The sequence below is a fragment of the Schistocerca nitens genome, chromosome 8, assembly GCF_023898315.1.
Source record: "Schistocerca nitens isolate TAMUIC-IGC-003100 chromosome 8, iqSchNite1.1, whole genome shotgun sequence".
NCBI lineage: Eukaryota > Metazoa > Arthropoda > Insecta > Orthoptera > Acrididae > Schistocerca > Schistocerca nitens.
The window spans coordinates 536,793,878-536,821,459 of NC_064621.1; the positions used below are offsets into that span (position 1 = coordinate 536,793,878).

General features: G+C 43.7%; 1 protein-coding gene across 1 annotated transcript in view; it reads right to left on the reverse strand.

Annotated features, from left to right (window-relative positions):
• The window catches only part of LOC126199661 (uncharacterized), a 113,636-nt gene that overhangs the window by 71,136 nt on the left and 14,918 nt on the right, over positions 1–27,582 (reverse strand). The gene's annotated exons all lie outside the window — the stretch shown is intronic.

Sequence of the window (27,582 nt, forward strand, 5' to 3'; positions counted from 1 at the left end):
TTACTAAATGCATCTATCACGATGAGCCAACGAGAATGCCAATATGGACCAGCGAAATCAATATGCACTCGCTGCCAGGGACCGGCAGGGCGTGCCCACTCAAAATAGCGTTGAGGCGGAGCAGCTTGGTGTTCGGCACACGTCGAACAATCTGTAGACATCTGCGTAATCTGCTTATCAATACCGATCCATGTACAATGACGGCGGGCAAGCTGCTTGGTGCGGACCACTCCCCAATGACCTTGATGCAACAAGTCGAGGACCTTGGATTGGAGCACTTGGGGAACCACTACACGAAGCTGGTCATTCTCGGTGCGTAACAGCAAAACTCCGTGCGAAACAGACAACAGATGACGTTGCGGATAATAGCGACGAACCACAGGATCCGATATGTCCTTTGCCTTGGACGGCCAACCACGCTGAACAAAACGTAATAGTAAACTCAGATGAGTATCCGTAGCTGTCTCACGTGCCACCTGACGATAATCAATCGGAAAATCCCGGAGGGATTGATGCTCATCGGCGTCAATCTGATGGCAAGAGTCGTCAGAGGAATCGAAGACATCATCCGCAGCAATCGGCAATCTAGAAAGCGCGTCAGCGTTTGCATGCTGAGCTGTAGGGCGATACAGTATCTCATACTGGTATTGTGATAACAAAAGAGCCCAACGTTGTAGTCTCTGAGCTGTCCGCTGAGGAACTGGTTTAGACGGATGAAACAGTGACGTCAGGGGCTTGTGATCTGTTACTAAATAGAATGGTCTACCATAGAGGTAGTGATGGAATTTTGTGACACCGAACACAATAGCCAACGCTTCCTTGTCCAATTGGCTATAATTACACTGAGCTTTGTTTAGCAATTTAGATGCGAACGCAATAGGACGTTCGGTGTTACCGACTCGGTGAGACAACACAGCACCGAGGCCGAAAGAAGAGGCATCACAAGCTAACACCAGAGGCTTGTTAGGGTCGTAATGGACCAGACAACGATCATTCAATAAAGCCTCTTTTAGCTGTTGAGAGGCTGATTGGCAATCAGCTGACCACACAAACGGAGCATTCTTACGGCGGAGACGATGCAACGGTGCAGCAATCTGTGATGCATTAGGTATAAACCTAATATAATATGTCAATTTGCCAAGAACTGCTTGCAATTCATGCAGATTGCGAGGGGCGGGCAAATCACGAATAGCTGCAAAATGTGACTGGGAGGGATGAATGCCTTGAGCATTAATAACATGTCCCAGATACTCCAACTCCGTAAGGAAAAATGAACATTTATCGATGTTGCAACGTAGGCCTGCCTGAGACAACACTGTAAACAAACACTCCAAATTACGGAAATGTTCAGCAGGCGTCCGACCGGACACAACAATATCGTCTAAATAGTTGCAACACGATGGCACATTAGCCAAAAGTTGGGACAAAAAACGCTGAAAAACAGCTGGAGCTGACGCACAACCAAAAGGCAAACGCAGAAAACGGAACAACCCCAACGACGTGTTTATGACAAAATACTGTTGTGATTGCTCGTCGAGGGGCAATTGCAAATATGCTTCACGGAGATCAATTTTGGAAAAGAAACGAGCTTCCCCTAACTTATCCATCAGCTCGTCCGGTCTAGGCAAAGGAAAAGAATCAATGACAGTCTGAGAATTAACTGCCGACTTAAAATCAGCACACAAACGTAACTTGCCAGACGGTTTCTTTATAATAACTAAGGGAGAAGCCCACTGGCTCGCTGAAACGGGTTGAATAACACCGTCGTTTTGCCAACGACGAAGTTCATCTTCTACAGGTGCCCGGAGGGCGTGAGGCACTGGACGAGCACGAAAAAATCGAGGCTGAGCATTATCTTTTAACGTAATATGAGCGGCAAAGTTCGCAGCACAACCGAGTTCGTCTTTAAATATGTCACTGTATCGTTTACACAAATCGGTTATGCTGTCTTGAGGAACAACAACAGAATTAAGTTGCAACACATTGTCTTGGATAGACAGGCCAAACAAGTCAAAACAGTCTAATCCGAAAATGTTTACACTGTCTGTAGCGCGGAGCACTGTGAATGGAACTGTTTTTGTATTGCCACGGAATGTGGCTGGCACGCTACATACACCTAACACAGGAATGTGTTCGCCACTATAAGTAGCCAAAGAATGTTTTGCCGCTGAAAGTTTAGGGCGGCCGATAGCCGCATACGTAGCACTATTTATGAGAGTCACAGACGCACCAGTGTCTAATTGAAAATTGAAGGTCTTATCCTGGATGCGTAGCTGCACAAATAGTTTATTACACTGCCTCTGGATCGGAGCAGTGGAGGCGGAAGACACAAAATCAGCGCGTTTAGCGCGTGTTCGCTGCTTACGACAACTCGTGGGTTGGGCGGGTGGAACAACAACTCCCGCTTCACTTGCAGTCTGTACATTACGTGTTACAGCGTTTGAATTACGCTTGGGTCGCATAGCAGAGGGCCGGGTGGGTGGCTTATTGCGAACAAGTTTATTACCCACACGAACCGTGGAAGAGTCTTTAAACGCGACCTTCTGGGCGGGCTGGCTTTGTAGAACATGAATATCCATGGGCTGGGCAGCACTAGAATTGTTCTTGCGTTTACGCAAACAAACAGTCTGGATGTGTCCTTTCCTTTGACAAAAGTGACAAACCGCGTTTCTTAACGGGCAACGTTCACGAGGATGAGCAAGAACACACTTAGGGCAAGACTGAACTCTATCATTTTGCACACGCGGCTGACGAATGTGTTTAACATGACGTGGCCGGCTAGTGTTTACAGTCTGACTCTGCCGGTGGGGCCGCGGGCGTGACATAACTTGCTTAGCACAGGCAATTTGAGAAATACATGGCTGATCTAACTCACACTCAGCATAGTCAAAAGTATCTTGGGCTTCAATGATGTTCATCACAGTCTCTAATGACGGGTCAGGCAACTTTAAGATAGCAGCACGAATACGAGAATCTGCAATGTTTTGAGTAATAGCGTCGCGTAACATGACATCACTGTAGGAAGCTCCACACACACAATTAAATCGGCACTGACGGGTGAGGCCCCGTAAATCTGTTAACCACTGTTTATTAGATTGATGAGGCAGTTTCTTTAATCTGAAGAACTTGAATCTGGCCGCTGCCACATGAACTCGCGACTCTAAATACTCAGCAAGCTTGGTAACAACAACGTCATAGTCTAAAGCTTCTGGCTTGGATTCCGGGAACAACTTACAAAGTAGTCGATAGACTTCCACGCCTGCAGTGGAAATTAAATAAAGCTGCCGCTCATTACCTGTGATTTTGTAGACTGACATGTGCGCCTGCAACTGCGCGAAATATTCTTGCCATTCTTCTCGTGATGCCTCAAAAGCACGAAAAGGCGGTGCTGCCTGTGCTTGTTCCTTGTGTGGTGGTGGATTAGCCGCTTGTTTGGCGATTGCTTCCACCAGACTTTGTATTTGCTGACTCTGTAACAAGATCAACCGTTGTAATTCGGCAGACATAGTGAACACAAATTAAACCAGCCCCCAAAATTCTATCTCAAGAAACAAGTTGCACCAGCCCTGCACACGAGTTCGGAAGTCCTCATCGCCAGTTTTGTGACGGCCTTCGTAGCGACAACACTTCGCTGTAGAAACGGCCTACGAAGTCACCGCCACACTTTTAATAGCGGGCCGACCGGTCCGCTGCAACAGTGAACAGAAAGATGAAAACCCAAACACTCAGATTAAATGAAAGTCGGTACTTATCTTTATTAACGACGATACAGAACACAGTGGTGAACATGGTCTACAGAAAACTGTCTAGTTCGAGTCGGAGCGGCTAGGTCAGCGTCGGCTGACGACAAACAACAACTCTGCTGCGATGAACACACAACTGACTAGCAAGTACACAATTCGGTGGCGAGTATACAATTGAGCGGCGAATACAGAACTGTCCTAGCGCTCGCGACTCCAGCGCTTAAGAAGCCAGAAGCCAGCGGTGGCGCGCGCAGACTTGCGGTGATTTCCTGTATCGCTGGCGCTGCTTATGCGGACGGCGTCCGGACTTTGATGCTGCCAACCTTTTTGGCAGCGGGCTCGGTTGGCATTACTGGCTAGGATATAACAACTTCTTCAATATTTCATCATAATAAATACGTAGCATAATCAAATTCCTCATATAGCATCAGCTTATTGATCATAAACATACCGCAACAGCGTAATACACATCGTCATCATAACATCATAAAACCTCAGCCAAATCTCAAAATCGCCCTAGCTTCCTCCAATAATTTCAAAACCTAAAAAAAAATTCTCTGCTCATTTCAATAGTGTCATCTACCTCAAACGTACTTTAAAAATCATGATCCCATACCAAATACATCATTCAAAGCTCTCATAGTGTCACAATGGTTCCGAAAAAATACAGACAATATACAATTTCGTAAGTGTGAAGTTATCCAATTGTGTAATTACGTAAACATGTGTCACTGACGTAGTAAAAAAAAATGTTTGTTTCTCTGTTAAATAATCAGATAGCTGTGTAATTCTGTGTTAGAAAAATATGGTACCGATGAGTAAAGTTGTATAAGCAAATACCATATTAGCTAGGGCTCCTTGTGCTTGCCAAACACATGGTACACAAAGTAGGCGTGTACCCCCCTGAGGATTAATGTACGAGGGCCATTCAGAAAGTAACCTCCGGTTGATTTAAAAAAATACACCAAGTTAAATAAAAATATTTTAATATATACATCTTACAACTACATCTTTGCACTATTTTTCTACATAGTCTCCATAGCGATTGAGGCACTTATCGTATCTCTTCACAAGCTTTGAAATTCCTTCTGCATAAAAATCACCCGCTTGTGCCTGGAGCCAGCCTGTGACCGCATCTTTGAGCTCTTCGTCGTCATCAAACCGCTGTGACCCGAGCCATTTCTTCAAATGCATGAAGAGGTGATAATCACTTGGCGCCAGGTCTGGGCTGTAAGGTGGATGGTTGATAACGTCCCACTTGAAGGACTCAAGAAGGGCCGTTGTTCTGCGAGCAGAGTGAGGACGGGCGTTATCGTGCAAAAAAACGATACCGGAAGTCAGCATATCACGGTGTTTATTCTGTATAGCCCGTCGTAACTTTTTTATTGTTTCACAGTACACGTCTTGATTAATGGTCGTACCACATTCCATGAATTCAACCAACAACACCCCTTTGGCATCCCAAAACACCGTTGCCATCAGTTTTCTGGCAGAAAAATCTTGCGAGGCTTTTCTTGGTTTGGTAGGCGAATTTGAATGTGCCCACATCTTTGATTGTTCTTTTGTCTCAGGGTTCACGTACTTAATCCAGGTTTCGTCACCGGTCACGATTCTGTTTAACAATGGTTCACCTTCATCCTCATAACGTGACAGAAAGTCTAATGCAGAGGCCATTCTTTGAGTTTTGTGGTGGTCGGTAAGAATTTTGGGCACCCATCGTGCACAGAACTTACGGTAACCCAATCTTGCTGTCACTAACTCGTACAAGAGAGTCTTAGAAATCTGTGGAAAACCAGTAGGCAACTCCGACATTGAGAAACGTCGATTTTCACGAACTTTTGCATCAACTGTCTGAACGAGTTCGTCAGTCACCAATGATGGTCTACCACTCCTCTCTTCATCATGAACGTTTTCTCGTCCACTTTTAAATAAACGTACCCATTCATGGACAACTCCTTCACTCATAACTCTTGGTCCGTACACGGCACAAAGCTCACGATGAATAGCTGCTGCAGAATATCCTTTGGCTGTAAAAAACCTTATGACAGCATGCACTTCACATTTGGCGGGGTTTTCTATTGCAGCACACATTTCAAACTGCCACAAAAACTAAACTAGCGCAGGTACGACGTTCACTCGACCACGGCTTGATGCCGACTGACCTGTTGAGTGCGTGAACGCACAGATGGCGTCGCTACTCCCCCCACAACCCGCACTGTGACCAATCGGAGGTTACTTTCTGAACCGCCCTCGTAATTATACCCTCAGGTGTTACAGATTACAGCAATGGAATGAAATGTATCACAGAAAACTTTCTTTGTAATTCAAAAATCTTTAAAAATAAATGTTTTAAGTACAAAATTAATCACTCAAATACGTGTACTGTAGCGCTAAACTGTGCGTCTTGTTGTAAGATAATCACTCTGGAAGTGTCGTAGTTGTCGTCCTTCGAAAGCTAAGTTCTGCAGAAGTCAATGTACTTACCTCATGATAAACAAAGTGAAATGCTTTGGGTATAGATATTGTAGTTATTATGCTTATTGCCATGATGAAGAAAGTACTATAATGTAACGTATTATTGTGCTACGAAAAAGGCTGTCTCATTGTAGCTATACCACAAAAGTTACTACTAAAACATTGTTTTACTTTCCAGAATAATACAGAAAACCTGTGCAGATATAAAACAGATACACCGCAAAAACAACATTGTAAATTGTCACTCATTAGTAGCGTCGTGATAAATTCGTGTAGCTGTCACATAAACTAGCCACTGTGTCATCTGGTATCTCACAGAAAGTACTTTAAATCCAGAATGTATTTTCAAGTAAACCAAATGTTGCATTAAAATCTCATTAGCAGTATATGTTCTAAGTATGTGAGCCTTATAGTCGTTGCGTAATTGTGCAACTAACAAGCAAGAATGTACACACACAATAACACTGTGTCGCCTGTTCACAATAACAATGCATTCGTAATTTCTGTTTAAATAAATTCTCTTGGTTCTTGATTGGATATTTAACTTCAAACATTGTTGCATGTTAACAGATTCTAAGTCTTACAAAGAGTACTAGTAACGTGAAGTGAAAAATTTTATAGCAAAGACTAAATTTAAAAAAAAAAATTATCTCTCAATAAACGGTTTTACATGGAAATGTGGTGTAAACCTTTACTCTTCCTAGTACGCACAGTTTCAACTTGAACGCAATTATCATACGGTATAGGTTGGTAAAGAATACTGGAATTTTTCTCAATGTTAGCGTCTATGTTATTTTTATCTGAGCCAGCCGGCGCACGTGGCTGCCAGCGGTGCGGGTCATTGTCTGCTATCTCTTTGTTGGTGTGCGTCGTTATTGGGATTAGGAGACCTAACTTCTACAAATTCACCTTGTCGAGAGTGCCCTGCTCTGTTTGAATCCCGCCAGTTCTGATGGAATTCAGGTCTGTCGTTTTGTCGGTAGTTTACATAGTTTCTTGTTTGTCGGTCATGTGGTGGAGAATTTCTCCCGGAATCGTAACTGCGCACTGAACTGTTGCGTCTGAAGTTATTCTGTCTCCCTTGATAATAATTGTTTTTGTTCCCATATTGTCTGTTTCTATGGTAATCTCTGTCATATTCATTACTACGGAAATGCGAACTTTCTCTGTAACTATTATTACTCTGCCAGTGGTTGTCATATGGATGGTGTCTGTTTTGGTCACGATTTACGTTGAAAGAATAGCCTTTTCGTTTATTATTTGTCATCTCGGAATTGTGACGGATGTGATCTGTAATTGTTGTGCTCCTGTTTTCGGGTTCCGCGATTGTCAGTGTCAATTTCGAGTTCTTGTAACAGTCCCTGAAAAGCTTCAATGTCGTCTTTGCAACGTCCTGCTAAAATAATACGTCGTAAATGTTCAGGCAGTTTGATTAAGCAAATGCGGATGAGTTCTGAGGGGCTATATGGGTCTGACAGGTACTGATTCTTGTGCAACATGTCTTCAAAATATTTCACAAGACTGGAAAATTCAGATTGTTCGAAATGTTTCATCATTATGATGCTATGTTTTACTCGGTCTTGTGTAGCTTGAGACCAATATGCTGAGAGGAAGGCATGATAAAAATCTCCTTCACTGTGACAATCATGAATGACCGATCGCATTCTTACAGCTGGTTCATTCTCCAAGTACCCACACATTAATTCCAACCTATGCTCCAATGACCAGTTGGGAGGAAAACAATGAGAGAATTGATGGAGCCACACTTGTGGATGAATGTCGTTGGCAGAATTCTTAAAAGTTTTGAATTTACGTGTAGTAATGAACAGCTTATAGTCAAAATCATCGTGTCGGCGAGTAGCATATCCGTCAGTGTTACGTCGTGTCGGCGGTTCCATCTCAAAATTCGGTGCAGCTTGCCAATTTCTTTCATAATTTCCGAAATGCCCTGTGTTATTATTTTGTGGCTTTTCCATATTTCTAAGTTCCTCTTCCCGTGTTGGAGCGCGAGTGTCCTCTGAAATATGAAATTTTTGTATTACTTGTGCCAACTGATCTTGTACTTCCCGGATTTCTCTTTTGTATTGCGTATTAATTTGATTCTGATTTTGTTTTAATTTCTTAATTTGTTCCTACTATTCTGTGTCAGTGATGGCTACATGTCTTGTGTCATTCAGATCATCATCTACCTTTGAAGATGTTAGTGAACTGATCCGAAAGTTCGGCTACTTTCTCTGATAGTGTACTTATTTCCTCAGTGTGTTTTTCTGAACCAAGTTTCAGAGTGTCCATTTGTGTTGAAATCGTATCTACTGTGTCCTTTAAGTTTTCTTGAGTTTTTGCAAGTTGCGTAACCGAATCGGTAGATGCAACTGAGTCAATTTTAGCTTGCAAGGTGTCGCGATTTTCATGAACAATAGTTTGCAGTTCTTTTATGGATGCTTCGTGATTCTGTAATGCATTTCATGACGCGAAAAAATAGGTTGGAAATGCTCACAAATTTGTTTTTTTACGTCATTACAGACTTTTTAACATTTCGATTCGATGTTATGTAACTCAGTAGTTAAATTTTCACGTGTTTGTTCAAGTGTGGTGTCTAACTTTTGAAGATTTTGTTCCACTGTGTCTAACATTTTAAGATTTTGTTCCACTGTGTCTAACTTTTGAAGATTTTGTTCCATTGTGTCTAACTTTTGAAGCCTTTGTCCCATTTGTTGCATTAACTGCAATAACAGTGCACTGGTGTCTGAAACATGTTCCTCAGTGCTTTTCGGCAGTGAATTTGCACCGGCAACATTCACATTTTGACAAGCAGAAAATGTGTCTTGACTTATTTCAGAAAACGGTGAGGACCCAAAACCTGAATATACAGTATTTGCGAAATTGTGTCCTGTCATTTCGGATTCCTGAGGCGGGCTGTTGCCGACCGATCGATCGATAATGCTTCCCTGTTCACTACCTGTTTCACTGTCTACACCATTATTTGCCGCCCGCTCCATATCCCTATGCACAATTACCAAATTACTACTTCGAATTTCTGTTAATTCATTACACAGTGGTGCTGATAAGCTACGCTCGTCGTCACTATTATTTCTCAGTTTACTTTGGAGCCTAGTGTTACGTTTTTCACACGCCATTATTGTCACAGTATTTCACACGATAACACAGAAAAGCACAATTTGAAGAGCAAAATAAGAAAACACATTAACATAGCATTGAAAATAATATCTAGTTAATCGCAAGCGCAGCTGCGAAATACTTGGTGCAAATCTACATGCATGCCACAACAACAATGAAAGACTGCAAACTACAAAAGAATCTCTCTACGATTACGCGCTAGCAATAAACAAAATCTACACTAATTACACAAACTACAAGAAAAAAATCAGAAGATTCCAGTGAGGTATCCTCGGCTAAGGGTCGACATATGAAACGTCCCCTTTTGAAAAATTATACATGACTGTGCTTAAACTGACACACAATATTTTTAGCGCTACGCAATCTGACTTTCAAAAATCCCTACAAAAGAATGGCCCTGACTAACATTAACCTATACCTTTCACAAATCACTTACCTCACCAAAAATCTTCGTTACTCGAACTACTGCAATACAGCGAGCGCCACTACTGCCAGCTAAATAAAAGATTCAAACTACTGAAGGCACTAACTACGGATAGGCATAGTTAGCAAATGAAAGATTTTGATAGAGAACAAACAATGTATTTACCTTAATAGTCATATTATATATAGCACTTCATGATATCCAGTATTACAAATTTCAAAACTCCGCCATCTCTCTCCCCACATCCACCACTGCTGGCGGCTCACCTCCAACTGCGCAACGCTACGCGCTGTTAACAGCCAACTGCCCAACACTACAATGGCCAACAACAATGCAAACCAGCCACAGACTGCACGCAGCACAGCCAGTGATTTTCATACAGAGCACTACGTGGCGTTGCCAATATAAAAACCTAAACAGCCTACTTACAACAAGAACAGTTACCAGATACAGTCACATCAGAAGTTATATATACATCAGGACAATGTTGACATAAGTCTCCCTCTTACTTGCATAAGTTAGAAATATATGTATACATGTAAAAATTAATTACAAAATTTTTGTTTGTGTAATTAGTGATAGTGAAAATTATGACTGAAATTTCAGTTATACCTCAATAGCTGTGTACTGCACTGCATACAGTACAGGAACAGCTCAGAGACGATAATTGCATCAGCACGACAATGCACCCCGTCATAAAGTTCTATTGCGAGGCTATGGTTTGCCGACAATAACTTTCCTGAAACGGACAGATTTGACAAGTGTCCCAATCTGAACCCAATGGAACACCTTCGTAATGAGCTAGAACGTCGATTTCGCTTGAGGTCCTAGCGTCCAACATGATTATCTTCTCTGGTTTTGGCTCTTAAGGAAGAATGGGCTGCTATTCCACCACAGACATTCAGACACCCCACTGAAAATGTCCCCAACAGAATCCAAGAGGTCAAAAAGGCGGTAGATGGACCGCCCCACCCCCCCTTATTAATGTCCACTAATTGATGTCCGGATGCGTTCGACCAGAAGTGTATGCCCTTGCAGGTTCAAAGTCTGAGGGCTTTCCTTTCGCCATTACCGCTGGAGGTGTCTCCTTGTTACTTGCAACGATCGTTCTCTGCAGTGGGGAAGCCAGGATCCGTGCATCCGTGTAATTTGAGACTATTCTCCTTCAATGCTGAAACTCTTGTCGTTCTTGTGAATTTTGGCGACTTCAGTGAACAGACTGGAGAGGTAGGTCTTCTCCACATCTACATCTACATTCATACTCCGCAATCCACCATACGGTGCGTGGCGGAGGGTACCTCGTACCACAACTAGCATCTTCTCTCCCTGTTTCACTCCCGAACAGAACGAAGGAAAAATGATTGCCTATACGCCTCTGTACGAGCCCTAATCTCTCTTATCTTATCTTTGTGGTCTTTCCACGAAATGTAATTTGGCGGCATTAAATCATACTGCAGTCAGCCTCAAATGCTGGTTCTCTAAATTTCCTCAGTAGCGATTCACGAAAAGAACGCCTCCTTTCCTCTAGAGACTCCCGTCCGAGTTCCTGAAGCATTTCCGTAACACTCGCGTGATGACCAAACCTACAAACCTATCATGTGGTTGGTCTACAAAAGTGCGTTTTCCGCTACACCTGAATCCACCATGCGTGATGATTCTGATGTTCACGGATAATCTGTTCATTCCAGTACAGAGGGTTTTTACATGTACACGTTATGTTATATATTACCAGCACTGTTGTGTTCTTCGGCGATTCAACGCTGTCTTTTCTACTTGGTCAGTTTGTATTTAGTCTTTACGACAGCTAGGTCGATTCTGTCCATCATTCTGTGGATGTGCCTTTTTTCCACACATACGAAGAAAATCAGTGTGTCTCTCAGATCAGCAAAAGCCAAAAGGGGTCGACTCGAAATGTCACGAGTAGCGAGATAGTGTTTCTATGCCGGAATGATCGGGCGAACCATCAGTATCAGGGACACAGAACATGAACAGTACTGCGGGCTAGTAAAAATGGCTCTGAGCACTATGGGACTTAACTTATGAGGTCATCAATTCCTAGAACTTAGAACTACTTAAACCTAACTAACCTAAGAAAATCACACACATCCATGCCCGAGGCAGGATTCGAACCTGCGACCGTAGCAGCAGCGCGGTTCCAGACTGCAGCCCCTAGAACCGCTCGGCCACGCCGGACGGTGCAGGCTAATAAAGATGGAGAAATAGGCTGTGGCGTAACACGTGTTGTGTGGTATCGACGCCGTTACAAAATTGCCTGACACGCAGGCTCTCGCCAGGGAGAAGAGCTACAGTGCTCGTCCTTTCAGGGAAGTCACTGAAAGTCACAAGCATGGCAAAAGTTTGAAAAATGAAAGGGTAAGTCTCAAGGTAAACGGAACTCTCTGCCTGCAGCAAACGCCTGCTGCAATAAGAAATGTGAAACGACAGCAATATTGGCGTTTCTAAATGAACCCAGTTTTGACAGTTTAAATGGTTCAAACGGCTCTAAGCACTATGGGACTTGACATCTGAGGCCATCAGTCCCCTAGACTTATAACTACTTAAGCCTAACTAGCCTAAGGACAGCTCACACATGCATGCCCGAGGCAGGATTCGAACCTGCGACCGTGGCAGCCGCGTGGTTCCGGACTGAAACGCCTAGAACCGCTCGACCACACCGGCCGGCTTAGACTGTTATATTTGTAAATTTGTGGCAAGGTCCAATGAGACCAAACTGCTGAGGTCATCGGTCCCTAAGCTTCCACACTATTTAAACTAACTTAAACTAACTTACGCTAAGGACAATCCTATGGAGGATTCGAACCTCCGTGGTGGGAGCCGCGGAGACCGTCACAAGACGCCAAGGACCGCACGGCTACCCAGCGCGGCAGAGTGTTATAAATCGACATCAAGCACAAAAACTATCCAGTCACAGGGTCTGTGAGGATGGATTCGTGACGTTCAGTACCATTCTACTATATGCCAAAACCGCAAACACAACATCAGAACCTGACTCATCTAAGTTAAACATTATTCAGAAGATCCAGTGTGTTAATAAGACAATATCACAACCCATCGAACCTCTGGATATGTGTAAAGTGTTGGGACGACATTGCTGTTAGACGCCTGAAGCATGTCACCGAAAGTTAGTTGCTTTATACTGCTATACTATTGACTTATTCAATCTTCCAAAAATATTTAAATTTTACACATCAGTGGACTCTCGTCTACTGGAGCAGATTGAGGTGGTTAAAGTTTAATTATGGTGATAATAACTAAATAGTTGCCGATGCGTGTACCTGTACGTCAAGGAAATGGAGAGGCGACGGATTTCTGTGTCTATTTTGAAACAATTCTGAATTTGTCTGAAATTGAACTGAGTGGTTATCGTGATGGATGAAATTGCGTGTTGCTCACGAAAAATCAGTGTATAAATTCAGCATGTAAACAGTGCAGCCCTATGAAGTACCATTGCAGTTCAAATGGTTCTGAGCACTATCGGACTTAACACCTGAGGTCATCAGTCCCCTAGACTTAGAACTACTTAAACCTAACTAACCTAAGGCCATCACACACATCCATGCCCGAGGTCGGATTCGAACCTGCTACCTTAGCAGCAGCGCGGTTCCGAAATGAAGCGTCTAGAGCCGCTCGGCCACAACGGCCGGTCCCATTGCAGTTACGAAATGAAATTCTACCAGCGCTGTGTCACGTTGAATAAGAGAGTAGCGCCAATTGCCTTCGTGTTGAAGTGCTGCCTTGTACTTGGACATTACGGCATCTCTAGTTTCGGGAGTCCCGCAGTGGAAGAGCAGCTCTCCAAAATGCTACAACTGGGCTACGCGGGCCATGGTCGTTAGGCATTCGCGTTGCCTACATGCGCAGTCCAGAACGAGAACATCATTAATCTTGCATATGCGGACATTTTCTGCCATTACAACCCCCTTCATACAGCCCCAACTCGAATTAGCCTGCCGTCAGGTATGTACCGGTGTACAAGACGCGCGCGGTGGCGGGCCTGCTATCCTCGGCTACGTGGCCTTTCCGTCCGTGGTGTTTCCAGCCCTCTTATACGTGTCGCACGAACCGTCGCACTTGCGACACGGCAGTTTTGCATCGTTGGCTTTCCGACCATAATCTTCTCCGTTCCTGATTTACGTCATCGTTTACCAGCAGCGAATGTGTTGTCACGTTCTGGCAGTGTCCCTGCCAACAGCCGTCGTTTCAGTGTAGTTTCGTGCGCTACTTGAGCTGTGCACACTTTGAGTAGCGGAAATAATTACAACAACGAAAGATATGCCCTGTCTTATCAAGGACGGTCATCGCTACGTAATGCACAGAAAATGTTATGAGTATACGAACAGGTTGTGCTGGAATTTCGAACGGAGTAAGTGTCGAGGCCGTTTAAAGATTGCGAATGGCAGAATCCATGCAGAGAAGACAGTGCCCGTTTCCCAAATTTTTATGGAAGAAATTCAAGGTTTGAAAGAGAAAGGCTTTAGATCTCGTCGCAAATACACCAAATTATAAGAACTCAAAGACGGCGTTGTGCAGAGCAAGCAGGGAAGCTACTGGGACAGCACGGAATCCTGGCAGTAGTTCGGAAATTCAAGTGACCGAAGACAGTTTCATATCAACTGACGGCTGGTCCCGGCGGAGGTTCGAGTCCTCCCTCGGGCATGGGTGTGTGTGTTTGTCGTTAGGATAATTTAGGTTATGTAGTGTGTAAGTTTATGGACTGATGACCTTAGCAGTTAAGTCCCATAAGATTTCACACACACACACACACACACACACACACACACACACACACACACACACACATATCAACTGAAGGTAACAGTTTTTTGAAAACTGACGATGGGCGTGTTCGATTAAAAAGGATACTGGTTCTGGTGAAGCAGCGGGGAAAATCTTTTGTGAAAACGGAACTGTTTTTATGGACGAACATTTGACTATTGTTGGGAACATGTACACCAAACAAGGTGGCAGGGGGGAAGCGCAGAGGAAGAGACGAAAGTATTGCCTGTTCTATTTTATTTGCTTCCAGACAAAACTCAATATACATAAAAAGATACTTCTGTGCGTCGAAAAATAAGATGCCTGGATGTTCACTGAAAACTTAAGTGCTACACTTCGAAATGTCCACGATTAAATCTACGGAAACAATGTTCCCCGAAACATTCCAATTTCCAGTTCCAATTTCCACTTCAAAACACGCCTGTGGAACAAAGACAAGAACTGGAAGTAAAAGAAGAATACAGCGATAGAGAAGATTTCAGACTGTTTTGCCGCATGTGTGCTGCATCAAAAATCGTCCACCAAGCATTGTTGACGAAACGTGGATGGTAAAAATAGAGGGAATGCCCATTTGAGAAAAAGATCAGGAAATTCGCAGACTATATAGACAATCAAGGGATGGTAATATCTAATATGAAACTTCCTGGATGATTAAAACTGTGTGCCGGACCGAGACTCGAACTCGGGACCTTTGCCTTTCGTGGGAAAGTGCTCTACCGGGTTCGCAGGAGAGCTTCTGTGAAGTTTCGAAGGTAGGAGGCGAGGTACTGGCAGAAGTAAAGCTGTGAGGGCGGGGCGTGAGTCGTACTTGGGTAGCTCAGTTGGTAGAGCACTTGCCCGCGAAAGGCAAAGGTCCCGATTTCGAGTCTCGGTCCGGCACACAGTTTTAGTCTGCCAGTAAGTTTCATATTAGCGCACACTCCGCTGCAGAGTGAAAATCTCATTCTGAATATCTAATATACAAACTGAAATGTGAAATGTCTTGAACCACCAGCACAGGAGTACGAATGTTGTGGAAACCAAACTCCTCAATAAATCAAGAACGTCCAAACGCTTCCTCTCTGATAAATATCCTGAACGAGCAAGTAGTAAATGCAACACTTGTGATTAAAAAAGATTCCAGTGCCCTGCTCTTCAAAAGAGAGACGCAGGTCTTGACAAAACGTTAAAAGACACTATAAGAATTTATAATCACCCGGGGGCTTTAAGATGTGTAATATCTCTGGCTTTCTTACAAAAAATCGAGTGAGAAATTAAAATTCGTAAATTAAGGCGAGAATTTTAATGGTTTGCTGCATTAACGTTATAGAAAGAAAAAAAAGTAAAAATAAAAATAAAAACGGTCAGTACAGTGTCCTTCACTATCGGAAAACTCAGGGCTACAACATTTGTGGTCGAAAACACGACGTTCACGTCACTGGTCGCAAAGCCCACGGAGAAAAAGCCCCCGACACCTAACCCTCCCCCTCCCATCACCGCAGTGAGAGAGGCAGCACTCCACCTGGACTCAGGCCAATAGCCCGGTCACAGGCTCGTGCTGCACACCTTACCTTTTATACAGGATGCGGGAACAAAAGTCGCCCGGAGAGCAGAGTTCCAGGATACAAAGGAACACAGTAGAGGAAAGGAAATACAGCACTAATCTCACTGTAACAGATGTTGAAAGTGACCACCATTCATCTCTTGGCATTTTTCAGCCCTGGTCAGCAAGCTGCTGAAAGCGGATCCACGCTGGACTGCTGGAATTGCTGAAATCTCATCCGAAATGTTCTGCTGTAGTTCTTGAAGATTATCACACTTGTTGCGATATGCCTCAGAGTTGAAGGCTCCCCAAAAAAGCAGTCGCACAACGACACGAGTGACCTCCGCTAGTAACTCAGTCAGGCGTGAAGATTGTGTAAATGTGCTCCAAGGTTGGGTCGGCTGTGTTGGTAGTTGCTGCATCCTGTTGGAAGTAAGTGTAAGCCTTTTCCTTCACTATTAATGCTGTCACAAATGGTTTCAAAATGTTTGTTATGTAACGCGTCGAAGTCAGCGTCTGATGGAAAAAAGAGAGGACCAGCAATGCAGTGTGCAGATACTGCACCTCAAATCCCAACCATCCTGACCATGCAGTGGCATTTCGTGGAAGTTATACTGCCCAGAATGTGTGATTCTGTGAGCTGACATAACCACTCAGGTGAAACCACGCTTCATTAGATATAAAGAACAGCTCCATGCCCAAGCCATTCATTGTTATCTCAGTGAACAGCCACTCACAAAACTGGAGGCGTTTAGGACAAACTGCTGGTTTCAATGCATGAACAACAGACACTCGGTAGGGATACACGTGCAGGTCCAGGTGGTATATTCGTTCGCGTGATCGACGTGATATGTCGATATCTTGGGACAAGCGTGAGGTTGATTTGGTAGGCCTCTGAAGCATCTTATGGTGTACTATAGCCATATTTTCTGGTATGCGGGCACGTTTCGGAATGTTTTTTGACTTGTCGAAAACAGTTCATGTCTGATGACGTTTTCGGACTAAGCGTTTTACGGCTCTCTTTGCTGGTACTCTGACACGATTAAACTTCTCAGCAAACATGTGACCACACCGTTTCCACGACTTTGTTGCCACGTAACTTTTCACAATGAATGACCGCCGCTCCAGTATGAGCACCATTGTCCCTTCTGCAATGCTCGACTCACACTAACACAACCCGCACTACGCTCACACTGGCGGGCGTACACGTGGTGTGCGCGTGACGAAGTGTCACATTCACGTCCAATCGTTTCCACACTAACACAACCCGCACTACGCTCACACTGACCCTGGACTGGTGTGGATCACGTGGCGGGCGTACACGTGGTGTGCGCGTGACGAAGTGTCACATTCACGTCCAATCGTTTCCACACTAACACAACCCGCACTACGCTCACACTGACCCTGGACTGGTGTGGATCACGTGGCGGGCGTACACGTGGTGTGCGCGTGACGAAGTGTCACATTCACGTCCAATCGTTTCCACACTAACACAACCCGCACTACGCTCACACTGACCCTGGACTGGTGTGGATCACGTGGCGGGCGTACACGTGGTGTGCGCGTGACGAAGTGTCACATTCACGTCCAATCGTTTCCACACTAACACAACCCGCACTACGCTCACACTGACCCTGGACTGGTGTGGATCACGTGGCGGGCGTACACGTGGTGTGCGCGTGACGAAGTGTCACATTCACGTCCAATCGTTTCCACACTAACACAACCCGCACTACGCTCACACTGACCCTGGACTGGTGTGGATCACGTGGCGGGCGTACACGTGGTGTGCGCGTGACGAAGTGTCACATTCACGTCCAATCGTTTCCACACTAACACAACCCGCACTACGCTCACACTGACCCTGGACTGGTGTGGATCACGTGGCGGGCGTACACGTGGTGTGTGCGTGACGAAGTGTCACATTCACGTCCAATCGTTTCCACACTAACACAACCCGCACTACGCTCACACTGACCCTGGACTGGTGTGGATCACGTGGCGGGCGTACACGTGGTGTGCGCGTGACGAAGTGTCACATTCACGTCCAATCGTTTCCACACTAACACAACCCGCACTACGCTCACACTGACCCTGGACTGGTGTGGATCACGTGGCGGGCGTACACGTGGTGTGCGCGTGACGAAGTGTCACATTCACGTCTAATCGTTTCCACACTAACACAACCCGCACTACGCTCACACTGACCCTGGACTGGTGTGGATCACGTGGCGGGCGTACACGTGGTGTGCGCGTGACGAAGTGTCACATTCACGTCCAATCGTTTCCATTTGTCCGGGCCACTTTTATTTTCCTCGCCCGTTTAACGCAGCTTACGGGTTGTCCAGTTCATATTCAGTTGGAAAACACTGCTCTATCATTAACGGAAGGATACTGACTCGAACTAAACACTGGCAACGTTACGTTTCCTGTTGGGTACGCAAACGATTCCTACTTTCCGGACTGCTCTCGAGTGTGTATTGATTCTCACGGCCACGAATACTTAAGGACACTTAAAGCAGTCCCAAGCAACGTTATTCCGTCTTTCCTATTTCTTGTCGAAACCACACAGCTATATAATTTGGATTTGAAGTCTGCTGTTCAGTAGCAATGTTGTTTGCCATTGGTGTGTGCGTGTGTGTGCGCAATGACGACCAAACTGCGGACGTCGACAGTACACATTTCCGCCCACAGCTCAGCTGGCAGCAAATACCACGTCGGCGGAAAATGCGGACCGCCATTCAGGACAAACACGGCCACTGCAGCCGCGAACCCGTTTGCTACGCAATGCTGGCTGTGGTGAGTGGTGGGTTCTGACGTCACCACCAGTAGGCGCTGAGCTGACGGCAGCTCCACACTCTATTGACCTATAATTACCAGCGCAGCCCTCTCGCGAAGCGTTCGCACTCGGCTGCTACACCCTCTAACAAGGCTGTATAAATAGCTATTCTAATTATTGCCCCTATGCGTATAACAGATTACACGCAGGGAGATGCGTCTCTCATTCTTAATATGAAGTGTCTGCAGTTCTGGAACACGGATACGAACTACCAGTCTTACGGAACTACGATAACGTCATTACTGGAGCCACACGACGGATGGCGCGAGGCAATCATTGGGGAGACGTGACTGTGGAGGTGGCACTGGCTACCTTGCGGTGTGTGGCGGAGGGTATTTTGTGTACTACTATCACTTCCCCGCTTTCCTGTTGCGAGTAAAGCGGAAGTGATTTCAGGCTTTCCCCAAGGTAGTGTTATAGGCCCTTTGCTGTTCCTTATCTATATAAACGATTTGGGAGACAATCTGAGCAGCCGTCATCGGTTGTTTGCAGATGACGCTGTCGTTTATCGACTAATAAAGTCATCAGAAGATCAAAACAAACTGCAAAACGATTTAGAAAAAATATCTGAATGGTGCTAAAAGTGGCAGTTGACCCTAAATAACGAAAATTGTGAGGTCATTCACATGTTCGCTAAAAGGAACTCGTTAAACTTTGGTTATACGATAAATCAGTCTAATCTAAAAGCCGTAAATTCAACTAAATACCTAGGTATTACAATTACGAACAACTTAAATTGGACAGAACAAACAGAAAATGTTGTTGGGAAGGCTAACCAAAGGCTGCGTTTTATTGGCAGGACACTGAGAAAATGTAACAGACCTACTAAGGAGACTGCCTACACTATCCTTGTCCGTCTTGTTTTAGAATACTGCTGCGCGGTGTGGGATCCTTACCAGAGTACATCGAAAAAGTTCAAAGAAAGGCAGCCATTTTTGTATTATCGCGAAATATGGGAGAGAGTGTCACAGAAATGATACAGGATTTGGGCTGGAAATCATTAAAAGAAAGGCGTTTTTCGTTGCGACGGAATCTTCTCCCGAAATTCCAATCACCAACTTTCTCCTTGGAATGCGAAAATATTTTGTTGACACCGACCTACATAGGGCGGAACAATCACCACGATAAAATAAGGGAAATCAGAGCTTGTACGGAAAGATATAGGTGTTCATTCTTTCTGTGCGCTGTACGAGATTGGAATACTAGAGAATTGTGAGAGTGGTTTGACGAACCCTCTGCCAGGCACTTAAATGTGATTTGCAGAGTATTCATGTAGATGTAGATGCAGATTCGTGAGTGGTTCGCAGGAGGTGCGATTGCCGGTAAGCCTACGAGTGGGTTCGAATCCCTATAACGCTGTTTTCGTGGAGTAAGCAACAAATTTTTTTGATTCTCTTAGGAACGTTCTCTCCGGGAATTTTAACAGAAAACCACACTGTGATGCAGAAGACCTCCATAGCAGAGTCTGCCTCCGGTTGATCATCTCCGTGACACTTCCATACTTACTAAATGAACGTGTGGAAGTGGGCTGCTTCTGTGTTGGCAGCGCTGTGTGGCGCTTTGCATTGGATCTCTGAATGCGCTTTCTTTGTATGAGACTCTGTAGCTGGTCGGACTCGTTGTTTGAAGTTAATCGCCAGTACTGTTGGGCAGTTGGAAGTTAGACGCCAGCAGTGATGGAAGTACTGTTGGGCAGTTGGAGGTGAACAGCCAGCAGTGACGCGTGTTAAATGTGAGAAGTTAGCGTTGAAGGAGGGTAGAGGTCTGAAGTGTTAGCGTAGGCTAACGACCTGGAAGTATCCGACTTGGACAGTGAAAATTACTCGTGATTATATATCTTTGTACTGGATGTTAACGACGATTTTTTATTCGTGTTTGAACTGGATGTCACATTATTAAGGTAAAAAATACATTATTTGTTTTGCAACAAAATTTTTCCTTTGCTAACCACATAGCTATTAGCAGTTAGTGGCTTTAGTAGTTAGAATATTTTATTTAGCTGGCAGTATTGACGCTCCCTGTATCGCTATAGTCCGCGTAATGAAGATTTTTGTGAGGTAAGTGCTTAATGAAATGTATAGGTTACTGTTAAGATTTATTTTTAGTGAGGGCCATTCTTTGGAATAAATTATTTGAAGTTAGGTTGTAATTTTTTTGAGCAGTCAGATTGCGTTGCGCTAGAATATTGTGGGTCAGTGTTGACATAAGAAGAAGTAAAGAGAAACTAGGCTCAGAACGTTCAGTTTTACTCAGCTGTTTCAGAATCAAATAACGTACAAGTTTCATCTTCTCAGTCATTCAACAATTTAAGTACAGACACACATTTAAATAACGAAATTTCACCTGTAAGAAAACACGCTGCTATTCTTTGCGTCTTCTCCACTTCCTCTATCAATCCTATTTGGTGCGGATCCCATACTGACAAGCGATAATTAAGTATTGGTCGAACGAGGGTTTTTATAACCTGCCTCCTCTGCTGACAGACTACATTTCCTAAGGATTCTACCAACGAATCTCAGTCTGGCATCTGTGGTCGTTGCACTTCAAATCGCTCCCTATGCATATTCCTAGAAATTTTATGGATGTAGCTACTGATGTAACTTCCTATCCGCGACATCGTCGCAGACGAAGCATAAGATCTGATAAGACAAAGGTGTGGGCTGTGTCCTTTTCAGATTTTTTTTGTTTTTCGTTTTAAGTGCTCTTCAGCGTGGGTACAAATTTTAGCCGTCCACAATGACACCATTTATTCTTCAACAATTACAAGTAATTAATTTTTTTGACACAGGAACAAATATACAGTATTACTATCAAGTAACTGAACAATGTCTGCAACCATCGATGGAACAGTCCCAGCTATAATTATGAATGTTGTAAGGTTCCATGCTGGGCGTCAGTTACGTATTGCTGGATTTATTTAGGACCCACATTGGGAAGCTAGTTAAGTTTACTTGCATTTGTTGATTATAAATAAGTTCAATTTGACTGTGGCATTTAAAATTAATAACGTAAAAAGATAGGTGCACCAGGTGAAGGAAAGTAAATAGGTCAACCGTTTTATTTTGGCAAAATGTCTATGTTTGACTACAGCTACCTAATTTCAGTTGTTGTTGTTGTGGTCTTCAGTCCTGAGACTGGTTTTATGCAGTTCTCCATGCTACTCTATCCTGTGCAAGCTTCTTCATCTCCCAGTACCTACTGCAACCTACATCCTTCTGAATCTGCTTAGTGTATTCATCTCTTGGTCTCCCCCTACGATTTTTACCCTCCACGATGCCCTCCAATACTAAATTGGTGATCGCTTGATGCCTCAGAACATGTCCTACCAACCGATCCCTTCTTCTGGTCAAGTTGTGCCACAAACATCTCTTCTCCCCAATCCTATTCAATACTTCCTCATTAGTTATGTGATCTACCCATCTAATCTTCAGCATTCTTCTGTAGCACCACATTTCGAAATCTTCTATTCTCTTCTTGTCCAAACTATTTACCGTCCATGTTTCACTTCCATACATGGCTACACTCCATACAAATACTTTCAGAAATGACTTCCTGACACTTAAATCTATACTCGATGTTAACAAATTTCTCTTCTTCAGAAACGCTTTCCTTGCCATTGCCAGTCTACATTTTATATCCTCTCTACTTCGACCATCATCAGTTATTTTGCTCCCCAAATAGCAAAACTCCTTTACTACTTTAAGTGTCTCATTTCCTAATCTAATACCCTCAACATCACCCGACTTAATTCGACTACATTCCATTATCCTCGTTTTGCCTTTGTTGATGTTCATCTTATATCCTCCTTTCAAGACACCATGCATTCCGTTCAACTGCTCTTCCAAGTCCTTTGCTGTCTCTGACAGAATTACAATGTCATCGGCGAACCTCAAAGTTTTTATTTCTTCTCCATGGATTTTAATACCTACTCCGAATTTTTCTTTTGTTTCCTTTACTGCTTGCTCAATATACAGATTGAATAACATCGGGGAGAGGCTACAACCCTGTCTCACTCCCTTCCCAACCACTGCTTCCCTTTCATGCCCCTCGACTCTTATAACTGCCATCTGGTTTCTGTACAAATTGTAAATAGCCTTTCGCTCCCTGTATTTTACCCCTGCCACCTTTAGAATTTGAAAGAGAGTATTCCAGTCAACATTGTCAAAAGCTTTCTCTAAGTCTACAAATGCTAGAATCGTAGGTTTGCCTTTCCTTAATCTTTCTTCTAAGATAAGTCGTAAGGTCAGTATTGCCTCACGTGTTCCAGTATTTCTACGGAATCCAAACTGATCTTCCCCGAGGCCGGCTTCTACTAGTTTTTCCATTCGTCTGTAAAGAATTCGTGTTAGTATTTTGCAGCTGTGGCTTATTAAACTGATTGTCCGGTAATTTTCACATCTGTCAACACCTGCTTTCTTTGGGATTGGAATTATTATATTCTTCTTGACGTCTGAGGGTATTTCACCTGTTTCATACATCTTGCTCACCAGATGGTAGAGTTTTGTCAGGACTGGCTCTCCCAAGGCCGTCAGTAGTTCCAATGGAATGTTGTCTACTCCGGGGGCCTTGTTTCGACTCAGGTCTTTCAGTGCTCTGTCAAACTCTTCACGCAGTATCGTATCTCCCATTTCATCTTGATCTACATCCTCTTCTATTTCCATAATATTGTCCTCAAGTACATCGCCCCTGTATAGACCCTCTATATACTCCTTCCACCTTTCCGTGTTCCCTTCTTTGCTTAGAACTTGGTTGCCATCTGAGCTCTTGATATTCATACAAGTGGTTCTCTTATCTCCAAAGGTCTCTTTAATTTTCCTGTAGGCAGTATCTATCTTACCCCTAGTGAGAAAAGCCTCTACATCCTTACATTTGTCCTCTAGCCATCCCTGCTTAGCCATTTTGCACTTCCTGTCGATCTCATTTTTGAGACGTTTGTATTCCTTTTTCCCTGCTTCATTTACTGCATTTTTATATTTTCTCCTTTCATCAATTAAATTCAATATTTCTTCTGTTACCCAAGGATTTCTACTAGCCCTCGTCTTTTTACCTATTTGATCCTCTGCTGCCTTCACTACTTCATCCCTCAAAGCTACCCATTCCTATTCTACTGTATTTCTTTCCCCCATTCCTGTCAATTGTTCCCTTATGCTCTCCCTGAAACTCTGTACAACCTCTGGTTTAGTCAGTTTATCCAGGTCCCATCTCCTTAAATTCCCACCTTTTTGCAGTTTCTTCAGTTTTAATCTACAGGTCATAACCAATAGATTGTGGTCAGAGTCCACATCTGCCCCTGGAAATGTCTTACTATTTAAAACCTGGTTCCTAAATCTCTGTCTTACCATTATATAATCTATCTGATACCTTTTAGTATCTCCAGGGTTCTTCCATGTATACAACCTTCTATCATGATTCTTAAACCAAGTGTTAGCTATGATTAAGTTGTGCTCTGTGCAAAATTCTACCAGGCAGCTTCCTCTTTCATTTCTTAGCCCCAATCCATATTCACCTACTACGTTTCCTTCTCTCCCTTTTCCTACACTCGAATTCCAGTCACCCATGACTATTAAATGTTCGTCTCCCTTCACTATCTGAATAATTTCTTTTATTTCATCATACATTTCTTCAATTTCTTCGTCATCTGCAGAGCTAGTTGGCATATAAACTTGTACTACTGTAGTAGGTGTGGGCTTCGTATCTATCTTTGCCACAATAATGCGTTCACTATGCTGTTTGTAGTAGCTTACCCGCATTCCTATTTTCCTATTCATTATTAAACCTACTCCTGCATTACCCATATTTGACTTTGTGTTGATAACCCTGCAGTCACCTGACCAGAAGTCTTGTTCCTCCTGCCACCGAACTTCACTAATTCCCACTATGTCTAACTTTAACCTATCCATTTCCCTTTTTAAATTTTCTAACCTACCTGCCCGATTAAGGGATCTGACATTCCACGCTCCGATCCGTAGAATGCCAGTTTTCTTTCTCCTGATAACGACAACCTCTTGAGTAGTCCCCGCCCGGAGATCCGAATGGGGGACTATTTTACCTCCGGAATATTTTAGCCAAGAGGACGCCATCATCATTGAATCATACAGTAAAGCTGCATGCCCTCGGGAAAAATTACGGCCGTAGTTTCCCCTTGCTTTCAGCCGTTCGCAGTACCAGCACAGCAAGGCCGTTTTGGTTATTGTTACAAGGCCAGATCAGTCAATCATCCAAACTGTTGCCCTTGCAACTACTGAAAAGGCTGCTGCCCCTCTTCAGGAACCACACGTTTGTCTGGCCTCTCAACAGATACCCCTCCCCATTGATTCAAGTTCGTATTTATTACTACAAATAAGCACCACATTTGAACACGAACGTCCCTCTAAAAGGAAAAACACTGCCCTCCCTCTCCCCCCCCTCACACCTATCCTCACTTCGCGGCTGCCGTGATCTTCGTTCTCTCCTCTCAACCCCATGTGCATTGCTATGGGGACCAACTGTACGTAATATCCTTCAGTCAGATTTTGTCTTTCGGAACTTTGATATTAGTGAATGAAAAAGAAGCGACATGTTTTGTGTGCACAGGTAATAAACAAATAAGCTTCTGAAAGTATAATTTCAGTTATCCACGATAAAAGAGAATTACTACAATTAAGAATACTCTCATATTCCCATTTTATTAAAAAATTCACACGTTTGTTTTCCATGGTTTTTAGATGTTGCTCCAAGACAATCGTTGGAAGGTGGGTTATTAGTGCTGTGAATTTCATGGTGTTCATTGTTGGTGGTGTCGGACGTAAACGTGCAGGAATGAACAGGCATTCCCAGTTGGCTGGGTGGCGCATCTATCTCTGCCATCGATGGACGGTAAAAGTATAATACAACAAGACAGCAATAACGAAATTTTACCTATTGTGCTTGTTTATTGTAGTAAGAAAAGTACATGAGTAAATTTGTAGGCGATTTGGGATTACACACGGTGCAAAATGCAATACCGTTTTATTTTCGCAAAATGTATATGTTTGACTACAGCTAGTTCATTTCAGTTCCGATAAAAAAGAATTAAATTTTTCAGTCACTACACCTCCGTCAACAAAAATGGCGCTGAGCCAGCTAGTTTGTTCGCTACTCGTGACCAGTGTTCAATTTCCAAAATTTTGGGAACCGGAACGCACTTCTTTACCTATACAACCGCACTCGCATTAGCCATAAAAATCACAAGTTTCGATTTTTGAAAACTTTTGATAAAACTTACAATGAGAAATTATTTTTTTTTTCAAAATACTGTTCTGGAATTCATGTTTTTAAAACATAATTTCTTACAATCAAAACAATAAAACCACAAGACTTAATATAAGCAACAGCTGCAATCCGTCCGTCCCGGTAGGAATGCTTCCTAGTTGTGCTCGAAACACAGCGGCACAAGTCGGCAGGTACTCTTCCTTGCCTGCAGGCCACAACATTCAGTCAGTTGAATTGTAGCTGCTCCGTGAAGTGTGTCAAGTATTAATTAATAAAGCACTTAGTGATGAATTACTATGGATATACTCCTGGCCCATCAGCGTCATGTTCAGTATCGATTTCCCGAAAACTTAGGAAAAATTAATGGAATGTGAACGAGACAAAACCTGCATTGATTCAAGTTCGTATTCATTACTACAAATAAGCACCACATTTGAACACGAACGTCCCTCTAACACTCTTCATGAAACGTTAACTCGGTGTGTGATCGAAATGTGCCACCTGAGTTGGTAGCAGTGGAAGATAAAAGGAAAAACACTGCCCTCCCTCTCCCCCCCTCACACCTATCCTCACTTCGCGGCTGCCGTGATCTTCGTTCTCTCCTCTCAACCTCATGTGCATTGCTATGGGGACCGACTGTACGTAATATCCTTCAGTCAGATTTTGTCTTTCGGAACTTTGATATTAGTGAATGAAAAAGAAGCCACATGTTTTGTGTGCACAGGTAATAAACAAATAAGCTTCTGAATGTATAATTTTTTACCAAATGAATAAAAGATATGACCTTTTCCACGATTTTTATAATTTGACGACTAAAAAGATGACGATGACCTCCCACACTCCTTGACAGAGACTAGGGGAACGATATGGGAGACCCACACCGCCGTACTAGACAAGGTCCTAATGGAGGTGGTTTCCCATTGCCTTCCTCCGACCGTAATGGGGATGAACGATGATGATGAAGACGACACAACAACACCTAGTCATCTCGAGGCAGGTGTAAATCCCTCACACCGCCGGGAATCGAAACCGGGACCCCGTGCTCGGGAAGCGAGAACGCTACAGCGAGACCACGAGCTGCGGACACTAAAAAGACACATTCCTTATTCCGACCCCCAGAGCTCTTCATTTAAGCAGATATGCTATGAAAACAGCTGCACAAGAAGAAAAAGGGATAATTTGAAAGCGGAAAGCCACAATTAGCAGCTCAGGAATACATTACGACATGGAAGAAACATGATTTCGTGACAGCACATTATGCAGACACTCATTTTCAGACACTCCATGTGGTGTTTATTTCTCACTGACACGCAAAACAAGAGACGGCGCCACGATACTAGATCTAGTCAAAGATTTCTCCTTTCCGTAGAAGAGTAAGAATGTACAAAACTGACATTTCCGTTTATTCATTCAA